The sequence below is a fragment of the Callorhinus ursinus genome, unplaced genomic scaffold (assembly GCF_003265705.2).
Source record: "Callorhinus ursinus isolate GAN/ISIS: 27379988/994484 unplaced genomic scaffold, GSC_fseal_2.0 scaffold52, whole genome shotgun sequence".
In the NCBI taxonomy this organism is placed as follows: Eukaryota; Metazoa; Chordata; class Mammalia; order Carnivora; family Otariidae; genus Callorhinus; species Callorhinus ursinus.
In genome coordinates this window covers 3,106,982-3,113,034 of record NW_027397114.1, presented here as the reverse complement: position 1 = coordinate 3,113,034, position 6,053 = coordinate 3,106,982, and the positions used below count along the sequence as shown (strand labels likewise).

Here is a 6,053-nt window from a genome sequence, read left to right as displayed (position 1 = left end):
GTACATAATTATCTTTCAGATAAGGGTGGCAGCCAATTAGTGGATTGTGAAATCTATTTAATGGTTCAAAAGCAGCATTTAAAAGTGAGGTAGAATAGAGAATATTAGAGTATGTTGCACATATAAGGCTACATGTTACTTTGAGAGAGTTTAGTCTTAATTGTGTGTGTGTGAGTGTGTGTGTGTGGTGTGTGTGTGTGTGTGTGTTGTGTAGGTATGGGAAGGAGGGGTAGCTAGTCTCCATAATGATCCCCCATTATCACTGCTTCCTGGTATTCATATCCCTGTTAGAGTTCCCTCCCATACTCACTCATGGCTGGTTTGTGTCATCAATAGGATATTACAAAAATAATGGTGCATGACTTCTAAGGCTAGGTCATAAAGAACCTTGCAGGGTCTGCTAAGGATTTGGATTGTTTTCTCTGTGTGAAACCATTGCCATATCATGAGGATGCTCAGGCAGCTGTATAGAGAAACCCCTGTGAGTTTGAATGGAGATTCCCATCCAAAGCTGGCACCAACTTGCCAGCCATGTTCATGGACCACCTTGGAAGTAGATCCTCCAACTGCATTCAAGCCTTCAAGTGACCACAGCCCCAGCCTAGATCTTGACTAAAACCTGGTGGGAAACCTGATGCCAAAACCACCCAGCTAAGCCCTTCCCAAATACCTGACCCACAGAAATTGTGAGAGATAATGAATGTTCATTACTGTTTTAAGCTATTTAGTTTTGAAGTATTTTTTTATGTGACAGTGGATTCACATATACTCACATGTAGGGACATGTGCACACACACACACACACAAGTATATAGAGAGAGGAATTTTAAACCTGTTGTGATAAAAAATGTATTTCTTACTACTTATTGTGCTAAAAAATATTTTAAAATACTCAATGTAGAGGAATAGGAAATCTTATTTCTTATGGGAAGGTAAAATAGTACAGCCACTTTGGAAGATAATTTGGCAGTTTCTTACAAAACTAAACACACTCTTACCATATACTCCAGCAGCAGTGTTCCTTAGTATTTCTGTGAGGGAATTGAAAATGTATGTCCACAGAGAAATCTGCACGTGGATGTTTATAATAGCTTTATTCATACTTGCCAAAACTGGGAAGTAGCCAAGATATCCTTTAGTAGGTGAATGGATAAACTGCTATATCTAGAAGATGTGAATTTTATTCAGCACTAAAAAGAAATAAGGTATTGAGCCATGCAAAGACATGGTGGACACTTAAATGCATGTTACTAAGTTTCATAGTGACAACTAGATGACTGGCAAAGCCATGGAGACAAAAAGATTAGTGGCCGACTGGAGGGTTGGAAGGATGAATAGGTGAAGCATGAAGGAGTTTTTGGGAAGTAAAACTAGGCTGTATGATACTCTAAGGGCAGCTATATTTCATTCTACATTTGTCTAGACCCACAGAATGTACACCACCAAGAGTGAAGCTTGATGTAACCTGTGGATGTTGGGTGTTGATGATGAATCACTGATGGTTCAGCAGTTGTAACGAATGTTCCACGCTGATGAAGATATTGATAATGAGGGAGGCTGTGCATGTGTGAGGGGAAGGGGCATCTGGGAAATCTCTGTATCTTCCTCTCAGATTTGCTGTGAATCTAAAACTACTCTAATATAATAAAATCTTTTAAAAATACCAGTATATATTAGGAATGAAAAGGGAGAGAGAACAGAAATATGTGAAAGCCTTCCAAAGTGGCTGTTGCTGTACAAAATTAAGATGTTTGTCAAAGGTGATACTCTTTGTCTTTAAACTGTATTAACTTTCCTAGAAGATATTTGGGTGTCCGTCTTAGGACTCACTGCTGCTGCAGTCTTTTTGTAACCTATAGGTTTTTCTTTTTTATAACCTTGACTTCTCATTTAGCTATTCGTTCAATATTATGGTGCTCCTTTTAGCTTTATGTTGTCATCATTATAGATCATTTTTTAAACAATTAGACATTCTTGTAAGCACTGTTGGACAATGAAAAGGCTGTATCATTTTATAAAAATAATCAGTAGGGGAGTGGCACCTGGGTGGCTCATTTGGTTAAGAGTCTGCCTTTGGTTCAGGTCATGATCCTGGCATCCTGGGATTGAGCCCCACATCGGGCTCCCTGTTTAGTGGGGAGCCTGCTTCTCCCTCTCCTCTCCGCTCATGCTCTCTCTCGCACACACGCTCTCTCTGTAATAAATAAATAAATAAAATCTTAAAAAAAAATCAGTGGGGGATGGCTGTTCACAATGCATAGTTTCCTAAAAATGTTGTTTTACTTTCACTTTAAAATATTACATCAACATTCTTTGTTGGAACGACACAGACAATTTCAGAAAACAGTATGTTGGGGGTCACTTTAACAAAGCCCTTATCTTACTCTGAATTTAAAAAAAATTTTTTTTTGTCTTGCTGTGTTCTACAGTGAAGAAGTTGGTGAAGAAATGTAACGAATTATATTCAGGGTTAATGTTTATGTGGAAGAAACTTAAAGACTTTTTAATGGGGGATAGTTCTGCTAGCAGGAGTCAACCAGTTACAGGGTAAACAGCTTTCAAAGTCCACTGAAGGCAGTTCACAGGAAGGAAAGGGGAAGGGAGAAAGGGAATGAGAGATACAGGCAGAGTATCAAGCTCAGCACAGGTGTTAATATCTTTGCCTAATCCAGGAACTCTCTATTATCTCCCAGTTATGTGTATTTTCACCAAGGCTTTCTATACTCCCTGCAGATTCCTTCTCTTTTGGGATTCAGTTCCTAGTCCTGTATTTTTTTTAATATTTTATTTATTTAAGTAATCTCTATACCCAACGAGGGGCTCAAACTCATGACCACTTGATCAAGAGTCTCAAGCTCCTCTGACTGAGCCAGCCAGGCACCCCTCTCATAATCTTTCTTAATATTAGCCACTATTGCTCAATTAAGTGGAGTCCTTTTGCTGTTTTAAAATCCCATAGTAACTGGCTGGATTTACCAAGGTGAGAAAGCACTGTCAAGTCAGCTTCCGTTTCTTCCATTGCCTTTACTCTTAGTAAAGACATCAGTGGACCAGATCAGTCCTAACAAACCATCACCTGGGCCCCAGCACTTCACATCTTTGTCCTGACATGGAGAGCTGCCATTATTATTTTAGCACAGTGATTCTCAAACCTGGCTGCACATGAGAAATGTTGGTGACTGGGCTCCATGCCTGGAGATTCTAATTCAATGTTATATTTTGCCCTGCTATTTTTTAAAAGCCACCCAGGTGATTTTGGTGTATGATCAAGCTTGAGAAACACTGTAGTAGAGTAAGTTATCTGGCAAATTTGAAAATACCTTTTATGGTAGCTAGCACACAGCAATCTTTCTAAACAAACCATACGTCTACTTGTGTATCTCCACATCCCTGGCTCTTCCCTGAGGATGAAGTTCAAGTTCAAGTTATTTCTCCAGCCTCGCTACCTGATAGCTTGCTCCATTTGATTTATATTCCAGGCATACAGAACTGTTGGTAGATTCCCAATTATATTCTTGTAAGTCATGCTTCCATGCCTTTCCCCACCTAAAATACTCTTTGTCTTCCTACCCTCTTGTTTCTCATATTTATTCCATCAAATCACACTTCAGATGTCCCCTTGATGGAAGGCTTTTTATGATGCTTCCAATGGCACACCCTCCTCAGTAACTTTAAACCTTATGCAGTTTTAGAGTTATATATATATCCTTTGATGTAATTTATTTGGTTCTGCAACTATCCTAGGTTGTAAGTCCCTTGAAGTTAGGAAGACGAAGGTCCTTTTGTCTGTATCCATGCATGAATGTGTGCATACATAGTAGGTACTCGATCTATATATGTGAAATGTGCTCCATTCCTTTTCTCCCCAATTTTATTATAAAGAAATAAAAAGGCACTATTCAACAGATTGGTGCCTCCTGCTACCTAAACTCTCCATTCTTTGTGTGGCACAAATTGAACCTATTGCAAAAAATCCAAGGCCTTTCTTTTGCTTTTAACCTACTCACATTTTCTTCATTCACTTCAAAGGTAAGTATCTTGAAATGAACATTGTGTCGGGGACAGAGACAAGGCAAAGGCAAGTACATTCTCTTGCTTTTAACGAGACACTCCTCAGTTACAAGATTTCTATATATGCAATGGAAAGACTTTTAAAGAATAGGAGAAATTCCAAATAGGGGTTAATATAGCTATGCAGACTTCAAATTTGGCTACCCATTAAAAATCCTTTGAAATTCTAATTAAGTATTAGTTACTCTGCTTGGAACTTTATCACAAGACATAAAAGTTTTCCACCATAAAGAACTGCCACTAGACTACATAGATCAACATGATTCTGTTATTGTTCTTATTGTTTTTCTCTCTTCCCACTCACATATTTTTTCCTTCCTCCCATCTTCCTTCCTTCTTCTTTCCTTACTTCCCTTCTCTTCCTTTTTAATATCCCTCATTCTGTTATTCTTTCTATAAATATGAAAAACATTCATACTTTTTTTTACTGAATTATTTCTCACAACACTATATGCCATCACTATGCTAAGCGCCAGTAAGTCAAAGATAAAGAAGTTCTAGCCCTTACATTCAGGGAACTCCAAGTTTCATGAGGGTAGACAGACCAAAAAACAACTGTCTTGTACAGTAAAATAGTTAAAATAGTTGCATTGCAAGGTACCATGAGAACACAGAAAAGCAAACAGAATGGCTTCTAAAGTATAAAGTATCTTTAAAAAGTCAAACCAAAGAACAAGCAAAATCATTTTGAGCTGCAACCACGTATAAGCTTCTTGATATGCATTGGTTTCCTCGCATGTATGAACTCATAATTAACTATCCAAGATGAGGACTGTGACTATGACCATTTATTTAGATCTGAAAACTAAACTTCAAAAAAGTTGTGTGACTTTTCAAGGGCACACCTCTGTAACAGAGGAAGTCTTATCTTAGATAGTGTTATAAATATAATTATTATTTGCCGCTTGAAGCTACCCCATGTGACTAGGATAGAAGATAAAGGTGAAATTGGTAGCTAAATTTATGGAGAGTTAAATCCATGCTAAGCGTTGTTCTAAGTGGTTTGTGATATTAACTCATTAATAGCCACACAAGGTAGGTGCTATTGTTACCTATTTTAAAGGGCAGTACACTGAGCCATGAAGAGGTGAAGATCATAAAGGTACTTAGTTGTCACTGGACATTGGACTCAGCCATTCTTGAGCTGGCAACCCAAGACAGACACCTATAAGCACAGGGAAGGATATGAAGTGTGAGTTCTAGGTGCCGAATGAGTGGCACTGAGGATATGGGCTTTAAATCAAAAGCTACCCATGGAAGCAAGACTTTCCTTCTTTCACTAGTCTGGCCTGCTAAGGTAGCAGCAGCATGGTGTAATGCAAATTGTGTGGGCTCTGAAATCAGCACAGGGTTTCAATCCTGCCTTTGCTCATGCTTGTGCCATCTTCGGCAAATTCTTTAGACTGTGAAGCCTTAAATTCCTCATCTCTCAATAATGAGAGTCATAAACATTCCAAGTGATTGTTCTGAGGGCCAATGAGATTGTTTTTTCAAAAGTGCCCAGCACATACTAAATGTTCAGTAAATGCCCCACTCTCCCGCCAGTCACGCTTTGTCTGACTCCAAAATCTTACTAGTGTTTTAAATAATAAAGGTAGGAATAAAGCATTACTTTGGCAAGATTCTAAACCTCTCAAATCCCCTTAAATCTCCACAGCAGTTTGATCTTTCAACCAAATTCAGGATTTCTCTAAGAAAAATGCCCTATGTTTTTGACTTTGTAATACTCCAGCATTTAAGCCACCTACCACTGATGTTAATGAGTCTACTGACATCCTATCATAGAGCCTTGTACTTCATAGTCATTATTTCAGTACACGTGGTTGGAGTAGATGCCTCTACTCCATCATATCAAAAGTTCAGAGAGAAGGCTTCTTGTTCTTGGCTCTCAATCCCATCTATCAAGAAAGAAAGAAAGAAGGAAAGAAAGGAAAGAAGAAAGAAAGAAAGAAAGAAAGAAAGAAAGAAAGAAAGAAAGAAAG

General features: G+C 38.3%; 1 long non-coding RNA gene across 1 annotated transcript in view; it reads left to right on the top strand.

Annotated features, from left to right (window-relative positions):
- The first annotated feature begins 448 nt into the window (after positions 1-448).
- LOC141370999 (uncharacterized) overlaps positions 449-6,053 on the top strand; it is a 19,698-nt gene continuing 14,093 nt past the window's right edge. The window contains exon 1 of the long non-coding RNA XR_012375580.1: positions 449-686. This is a non-coding gene — a long non-coding RNA (uncharacterized lncRNA). The remainder of the gene's footprint in view (positions 687-6,053) is intronic.